The sequence below is a fragment of the Acyrthosiphon pisum genome, chromosome X (genome assembly GCF_005508785.2).
Source record: "Acyrthosiphon pisum isolate AL4f chromosome X, pea_aphid_22Mar2018_4r6ur, whole genome shotgun sequence".
In the NCBI taxonomy this organism is placed as follows: Eukaryota; Metazoa; Arthropoda; class Insecta; order Hemiptera; family Aphididae; genus Acyrthosiphon; species Acyrthosiphon pisum.
Genome location: NC_042493.1, coordinates 74,602,034 through 74,611,613, shown reverse-complemented (window position 1 = coordinate 74,611,613; position 9,580 = coordinate 74,602,034). Strand labels below are relative to the sequence as shown.

Here is a 9,580-nt window from a genome sequence, read left to right as displayed (position 1 = left end):
AAGAGTACTGTGCAGCTATACACACACACACACACACACACACACACAGATACACAAAATATAACATGTGATGTTCCTTTTTAAAATGTTTAATAATACATCACATTTTTTGTTGTTGTTGAACAATTAATGAGTTTTAATTATTCTTTCTATATATCCTCGCCGAGGGGGGTGAATGGTAGATTTTGGACGTCCTCGGAAATTTTCTAGAACACCCGCATTTCACTACACGCAACAGACATAATTTATATTTCACGTTGCCATTGGATACTATACACGGATACGTAGGGCAAGATTTTCGGCAAACCCCTATTTCGGACACTGAACACACGACTCTATTGGATATTATGTTGCGGGTGAGTTGTATATGCTCTTTGCTATCCGATCAGCCAAGCTCCATTAATACCAGCGTGGAAAACGTCACCCAAAGGCTACGAGGCTACTTTCAACGACCATTTTTCAAAATAAAGAATGAAATAGTGAAAAAAAAATCAATGAGGATAATATAAAGTAAGCCACCCCTAAAAACACGAAGGGATACCAAGTCTTGTACCATATTTTGTAAATATCACGTTTTTCTTTACAGATATTAGCATAAACAACTAAGTTGAATCATGACTTTAATCAAAACTTAGAATCTTGACTTTCAAGTATATATATATACGTTTTAATTTTACTATAGAATACACAGCCGTTGAATAATGTGCAAGACCTTCATTAGAGCTTACTGTAGCGATTATATTTATGAAAATAAAAAAATCATGACATGTTATATGATTAATAATAAAATATTTTATAATCATACGATATAATATTAGACAAATGCTCAGGTCCTAACCTAATATGCATTTGATAAGCTTAATTTTAACTCCAAGCTCACTGACATTGAGTATATATATCATCTGTCAAATACAGAGTCAAACATATATTTTCGAGTGTAGGAAGTATTGTTTTTATGCATTAAGAATAATTTAATTTTGAATGCGTGGAAGGGAAAGTTCAAAGTTTCGATATAAACAAGTTTAAGTGACGAGCAATTTAGTAAGCATGTAAACATATTGTTCAGTAAACTTGTAATCTCTATAGAAGGTATAGTAAAAACTAAAACTTCCTGTCAATCTAGAAAAGATGAAATCTACATTTTGAGTCAATTTCATTTCCAAAGAAGCACAAAAGACCATAATTTTAAAAGTAATTAACAACTATTAAAATATAAGATATGATAGTAATCATAATACAATTTTTTTTTTAACGAAGCAATATACACCACTGTATACATTTTGTATACAAATATTATTAACATTCAACAGTTTAGCCTACGATTGACGATACTGATATATATGTTACTTGAAACAATTTGATTTATTATGTTACAACATTGAATTACTGAATAATAGGAAACTTGCGTATGTGTACGGTAATTGTATCTGTCAGATGGAAATGGCTCGATAACCAAAATGTTATTAAATTACGAGTTTGTGATGTTGGGAATGACAGTATTAATGGATTATGTACTGGCTATGACCATAAACCGAATATCGATGTAATTAATTTCTCAGATTATGTTTAATATTGAACTTGCTGTAGCTGTATATACAAATTGAATAATTGCATTGCGCCCTAATGAAAGATAATACGTTTAGTCTGTTGTAATATTTTACAACGTTGGTCTTTGGCACCGAAATAATTATTCAAAGATAAAAAAGAATGTAATTTATTTACAAAAAATCGAACTGGTTGGCAGATTAACGCATAACGATTATTTAATTTTAAAACGTAAATATTGTATAAAGGTACGGTATAATAATAGTAATAAATTATAATACCTATTTAATATAACTACTATTACAATATGTATAGGTATATTTGCATAAAAAAAGGCTATGTACTGGCAAATAATACCCGATGGAGTGGTTAACATTTATAAGCAAAATACGTACTTAACGGTTTTAATGGAAAATAGATACTTCATTGCCAATTCGATGCTATCATACTAATAGCACAACAATATCGTCAGTAACACTATATAGGAACATAGTTTATATACATATATTACATAAGAATGCCCTTGAGATCGCTGCATCGGGCCGCAGTTGTACATATCGACACTATATTGGTTTTTCGCAAAAATGGTTCATATACACATTTTGCAACAAAGTACATCTCACAAAAAGGTATTTAAAGTCCGACGAATCCTTTATATACACCAACAGTGCTGCAGGTTCCTCATGGGATCTGGGTCACTATATTATGAGCTATATTCTAAAGTCCACTGTGGCATACGCACAACAAAACCTAATATGTTACGACCGTTGTACAAAATATATATAGGTACCTAACCTATACTGCATTAATGACTCTGCCTCTAGTGTATTCCCAGCTGATAGCTGTATACGTGCTTTTTGTTTTGTTTGTTAATACCGTTTTAGCTTTATATACGTATACAGTCCCAGGGAAAACACTACGCCATAGTCAGTGCTATAGGGAATTTTTCTGGACATAGACATCAGCATCTACTTGTCCTCGAATATAATCCATTTAGTATTATATGACCAAACTTAAAGACAACAACAATTATACGAATAATAATAATAATAATAATAATAATAATAATAATAATAATAATAATAATAATAATAATAATAATAATAATAATAATAATAATAATAATAATAATAATAATAATAATAATAATAATAATAATAATAATAATAATAATAATAATAATAATAATAATAACAAAAATAATAACAATAATAATAACAATAAAAAAAAAAAATAATAATACTACCTATAGATTTTTAATTTTTTTTTGGTTAGTGTGTATAAGTTTTTAATTTTATTTTTAATTGGATAGGTATGCATACATTTTTTGGTTACAGTTTGTGGTCAATCGCCCGTATTATAACCGGATTTCTAAGATATCGGACGTGACGAGAACCAAAGTGAACTTGCCTCTCAACTACCATATTATCATCTCATAATTTGACACACTGGACGGAACGTTAGGCAATAATACTTAATAAATTTGAATAGATCGAAAAAAACGTTGTGCCTACGACTACTAGAGGTCTTATATATATGTATTAAGATATATATATATATATATATGCACGAGAATATTATTATATAGAATCAATTTCGAATAACCACAAAACTATTTTATCGATTTCATAATAACAAAACATCATCTTTTTGTTATTATGTAGGACTTCATGAATTGTATAGATTAAAATAAATAATATTATTATTGTAGACTATGGCTAGAAAAGGGAGCGTTTTATTCGAAAGGAATCGGTTTCGTAAAACTCTTTCAGAACGTTTTCAATAAATAAAAATAATAATAATAAATAAGTAAAAAAAATGTACGGGTAGGTAAACCACTATATTCGTAGTTTATATGCATTTTACACACCCCCGGGACGTCGAGATACCCAATTTTCCGTTCGTTCTCACAGATATTTCAGTAAAATACTAAAATCGGTTTAGCCAAACAAAATGTATGCGATGGTTTTATACTAGGTTCCTATAGTATAATACACGAATGTAAATTTATTTTGCACATGAAATAAAATAAATACATTTTGTACTAGTTGGTGATAATAAAACAAATATATAAAATACCGTTGACGCAATAAATCGTGGCAATCAGGAAATACAATATGTACGAGAACAATGCAAAAAAAGATACTCCTACTAGACATGACATTGAACTAAAAACAATCGAATTTTAATTGATTACAAAATATATGATCCAACGTGGAAAATACGGAACGTTTAATTAATCGTGCAGAATGTTCATATAATATATTATATTTATTGTTAAAGGTATTAGCAAAACGAGTTTTGATGAAAGCCGATGAAGTTCGTAACACGTTTTGTAAATTATTAATCAAGTATTTGTTAACGGAAAACTGTTTAAAATGGACTAATTCAATTTATATCCATATTGTGTTAAACCTTGTAATTACTTGTAATAATAGAGTTAGAAATAAAAGTTTCTTAAATTATAAATACAAAGGATAAATTATTTGTATTGAGTTTGGGTATTTAATTTCGTAACAAATGCGGAAATTTTTTTTTACCTAAAAATCATAAAATATTTAGTTTTTCGAAACAATTTATTAAAATGAATTTTATTTTACGGAAACAAACAAGTTTTTTTAATTTTAACAAATAAAACTTTTTACGACTTTGCCCTTAAACAAATTCTATAATAATAGGTATATTGGTGAACTAAAACAATGTCTACATTTTTCTATATATTTTGAGTATATTATACAACAGAAGTACCTACGTACATCAATATTTATTCCATATACCTACCTAAAAGTTCTACTCTATAATATTATAAGTGTTTTATGGGCAAAACATATTTTTTATGAGGTTTTCAATTTTAATCACATTCACTTTGTTATTAAAATCAATCTACTAGAAGAAGTAGAAACAATTTTTATTTTTAACACATTTTGCATCCAAAATCAAAAAAGTTTCTCAATTTTCAAAAAAATTCCCTTCGTGTAATTTTGCTTGGAATTGTCTTTTTAAATTGTATTTCCAATTGATTGGTTAGCTATAGGTATATGACTTAACAATGTGTGTGGATAGAAGTTAAGACGAAGTTATTAATTTTTTTTTTACACAATAAAATTAAAATTTTAGATTTTTTTTTGATCAAGATTTATTTTCCGGGATATAAACATTGATTCAAAAGTCACAAAAACTAGAGTCCATGAATCATTGAAGTATTTTTTATTTTCTTAGTAACTTAAAAAATGTCATGAAAAGCTTTAATTACGTTCAATTACGAAAAATATTTATTCCAAATAAAATCATGATGTTATGTGAAGACTTTTCTTGCAATCATTTTTAAAGGACATTGAAACCTCTAATCTTTTGAATTAAAATTCAATATCTCAAAATTTCGTCAAAATGTTCATAAAAACAAATCAAACTTTTTCTTTTTTGGAGATAAAATGTGCCCAGAAAAGTTATAAATAAAATGTTTACGGTTTTATTATTTTCCGAATTATATTATTAATTATACTAATTATAATCCCATCAACAAAATATTATAATATTTAATACTTATATAATATAGGAATATACTATTAAGTAATTCTCATCTACATAAAAATTTTTGCGATGGAAATCTAAAAATTATAACTTTCTTCTAATGATAATGATAGTAATAAAGGTCGTCCTTACCGTAGTCACACAGAATATGCCCACCAAGAGGCCAATGTCTCTTGTCGTGCGATCTTCGATATGTCTCCGCAGGTTCTCCACGACAAATATATTATATTATTATGATAACTGTGCCGAAGGCGGTTATTGTGGTATATACCGCGCGGATAATAAAATTATAATATGGAAAAATTTGACGGAAAACGCATGTGGGGTGAAACTCACGTCCTAGTCGGGAGTGGACGAGAGAAAAAAAAATGTACAACAAATTCGATTGGAACGATGTTTTTCAGCGAGCAGAGGCAAAATTCAAAACACCGGTCGACGACGACTACGACGACGATGACGAGTGCGACAACGAAGACGAAGGCGACGACGAGCTTGTGCGGCCGAGCTGACTGAACTGATCGTCGAGCGTACCGTAGCGGTAATGCGCGAGGCGCTCGCGAGAGAGTACGACGGCGGCGGCGGTGGCTACCGACAACAACGACGCGCACACAATCGCGGCGGCGGCGGGCAGATGGACGGTCGGGCGGGTGGTGCAGCGGCAGCAGCTGCCTCGCAACGACGACGACGGCGCGCGACGGTGGCGGCGGCGGTAACGACGGCGGTTGAAGACGACGGCCGCCGCCTTTCTCCTGGGCTCGTCGTCGCCGTCGTCGTTACCACTTACCAGTACGCCGTCGAAGCTGTACGGAAAAAAACGCGCCTTCTCCGGGGGGGCTTCGTTAGCCCGCCGCCCGGCAGTGTTGCCACGACGGGAGCGCGTTGTCGTCGGCGGTCGTCGGCCCCCGTCGTCTGTGATATAATACATTATTACGACTCTCCGGCGGCGCAGCATCCGGACCCCGCGTGAACGTGCGGGGCGGGCGAAGGGAAGGACCTTAAAGCGGCTAAGCCATCAAAACTCGCGAACCCCTCGAGAGAACCACCGCCACACCGCGACACTCTGCCGCCCGCGTGTATAGAGCTCTGCGCGCGACTTGCACTTCTTATCATTATCATATTATTCTATACACATACTATGTGAGACATACTTGATTGTAACGTCGCGTAACTTCGGCGTTTTGGGCCCGGGGGTGACAATGTTAGACTCGAGCATTGGGCGAATGCACAATGAATGAAATCCGAGTGAACAATACTCGTTTTATCTTTTATTCGTATATACTAAAATATTATTGTGTTATATACTGAAATTTTTTGAAACTTTGCACGAAAATATGTAGGCAGCATAATAATTTATAATAAACGACTTAGAAGAAATTGTTCTTGTTAAAATTAAATTTTCGATTTTCGATCGAAATACAAAACAAAATAAAAATCAATAACTAGCTATAACATAGGTATCATTATTATGCACTTATATTATATTATATTATATCAATAACGGGTCCCTAATCTAAGTATTTGAAGCATTGGTGCCGCTGTACTCCCTTTCGATCCCTCCTACTGCCCTCCATATTATAATATATAGATACGCCGCTGCAGATCATAATAATATATTATTATATTATATGGCTGCCGAATGCTGGCTGATGGTAGTCGATATTATTGCGTTATTATTGTTCCCATTATCTGGAATATCGCAGCGAATAACAATTTATTACGCACGTGCATACGATGTATACGCGATAATATAAGCCCAACGTCGTCGTGACATAATATAACAATATGCCCAGCCCGTTCCGTATAATGCGTTTGCAGAATACTCCTCCGGCATAAATAGGTATATATAGGTACTCTACTTACGACGCGGCCGGTCGCCCTTGAATATTTTTTTTTGTCTTGTGCGTTTATTGTCGGCTGAGGGTAAAATCTTCGTGAAAATGTCGTATGGACTCCTCCTCTAGGTCCCGTCTCGCATTGCTATTATATTATTATTATTATATAATATTATTATTATAATATAATATTATTTCAAAATGTTATGTATATTTACGAACGAGATAGCGTGTGAATTATAATCGTATATTATATGAAATATATAGGTAAATATTTAAATAATTACCATCGAATGATATATGACAGGCAAAATATTTTGTCTTCGAGTCCGTCGATGGAAGACTTCTCGGCGACGATAGGTAGGTACGACGATAAAAGCTTACGGCACGCGCTTTGCTTTAATCGCATTCGTCCGCCATCTGCGCCGCGCCGCTGAAAGGAAAAAATTACCAATCAAACTTCCGTCCGACGCGGATTCCGCACGGCCGCAATCAATCGATTCCCCGCCCATAACCACCGATCGCCGGCGTCGTTCCGGCAAAAAAATGCCCATAAAACATATACAAATGGGATTAGGTTAAGTCAAGTGTATATATATATATATATCCATCCGGTAAATATACTTGTAGCGATTTGAGGGGATTTTAATTTTCAATCAGAAACATCTGATCGGATTATTTTTAAGTTTAGTTAAGTTCAGATTCAGATTATTTTTTAGCATGGTTCGATGAAGTTCGTAGCGGAATTTGGTTTAACCCCTATTGACAAGTTGATTTGACAGGTGAGTTGTTGGAAAACAGCGAAGGAAGTTCTTTAAGACGATATTGCTTTATAAATCTAATCATTTATACATGTATATTATATATGATAATGCTAAAAGGCGCTTGTATAGGGTAGTCTATTGATTATCTACATTAGCGTCTCCGTTATAGTTGTATTCATTTAAAAGTTGTCAAATGGGATTTTGCAGAAATTCCGATTCGGTTGACATATTTAAGTTTCCGGCATTTAATTGTAGAAGTAGGATTAGATTATTTTCCCTGCGCACACAGTAATATAATATAATATGCATGTTTTGATAATTTATCAATTAATGTTCCTATCATGATGGCGTTCCATTTTGATTGTTTTGATTTTTATTTTAGCTCAATTGGCAATTAATAAGTCGACAAATATGTTAATATACGTTGCATTCAATTATTCAAATGTATAGAAATCATCAAATGTCAAAACACGACTTCAGTCTGGGCGGCCCGAAAAAATATTTAGCGAACAAAAATATACAAATATCCATTCAAAGTCCACACAAATTAATTTGGAACATTTTATTAATTTATAATTTGACGTTATTCACTCGTATATAATTCATTAATTTATTTATTAACGAGTTGGCAATGGGCTATGTTGGAATAGAATGAAGACATAATATTCATATAGTAAGTAATTAACTAATAATATATACATATTTTATTTAATGTGAGTTATCTCATTAGAAAATCGTACCTGTAAATCTTGTAAAACTTATTACTTACGAGCCAATAGTTGATTTGTATTAATCATATATAATTCGATGACATTTGACACTTTGGAGACATTGATATTAATTATGTGGCGTTCGTAATTAAATATAATAGAGAATATAATTAGGTACTCACGATAAAGATAAACTATACACCTTAATAATAATAATTAAAAACAAAAATTACTAGCTAGATAATAATAATTATGATAATTACTATTATTAGTTGTAGTAATTTTGTGTATATATTATCATTATAGTTTTTTTATTTTTATTTTTTAATAATTGTATTGTTATGCGGTTTGTATATTTGAACAATTGAAATGATATATATTATTTGATTGTGCATCAGAACAAACGATAAATGTAATGAGTGTGAAAAATATATTCATCATATTATTCGCCAATCGTACCGGATTTCAGTGAACGGTGTTTATCCCTTTGTCTTCAAATATATATGTATACAATATACATTTAACGCAAAGACGTTTTTTTTTAGAACCGGTGAAGGGGTGAAGTGTTTGAGCTGGATCGATCATAGGACTACCGGAAGCCACGACCAGCCAACCAAAGTCAGCGTACAGCAAATACAATAGGGTCTTTCGTTTTCAAATCGTTGGCAGATTATCTTGCGAATTCAAATCGAATTGTGGGTTTTTGTTCGCCTTCGTGATTGTCCTCGGCGTGGTGTTTGTTTTTGTTGACGGTATAATGTATTATAATATACGGCATTACGGCATGTGTTATACTAAATTATGTATAAAACTTAATCATCCAACGACCCTTCGAATTACTACTAACTAGACCACAAAATCGAGGGACACAGACGAAGAATTATAATATATTATGTATAGGTAGGTGTATACATAAAATCCTTGTCTATATATATATAGCAATACGTTATATTATTATTTTTTTTTTTACCTTAGACCACCGTACGTAATATGCTTCCTTATAAGGGTGGCTTAAAGTGGCTTTGGTCCCTCAGATTCGTTTCACTCCGGTAATAAGTAATAATGATGACATTAACGTACAACGAGAACAATATAAAACAGCGTGTGACAAAATCGGTCATTTCCTTCTCATTCGCTCTTACCGTATAATATACACACATATATATATATATATATATAAGGTAATACAATACTAGTA

General features: G+C 32.3%; 1 protein-coding gene across 1 annotated transcript in view; it reads right to left on the bottom strand.

Moving 5' to 3' along the window:
* Window positions 1–5,648, bottom strand: part of LOC100166596 (SLIT and NTRK-like protein 5) — a 35,686-nt gene extending 30,038 nt beyond the window's left edge. Inside the window, exon 1 of the mRNA XM_003240120.4 lies at window positions 5,209–5,648. The gene's annotated coding sequence lies outside the window, so the exon portion shown is untranslated. The remainder of the gene's footprint in view (window positions 1–5,208) is intronic.
* Window positions 5,649–9,580: the final 3,932 nt, after the last annotated feature.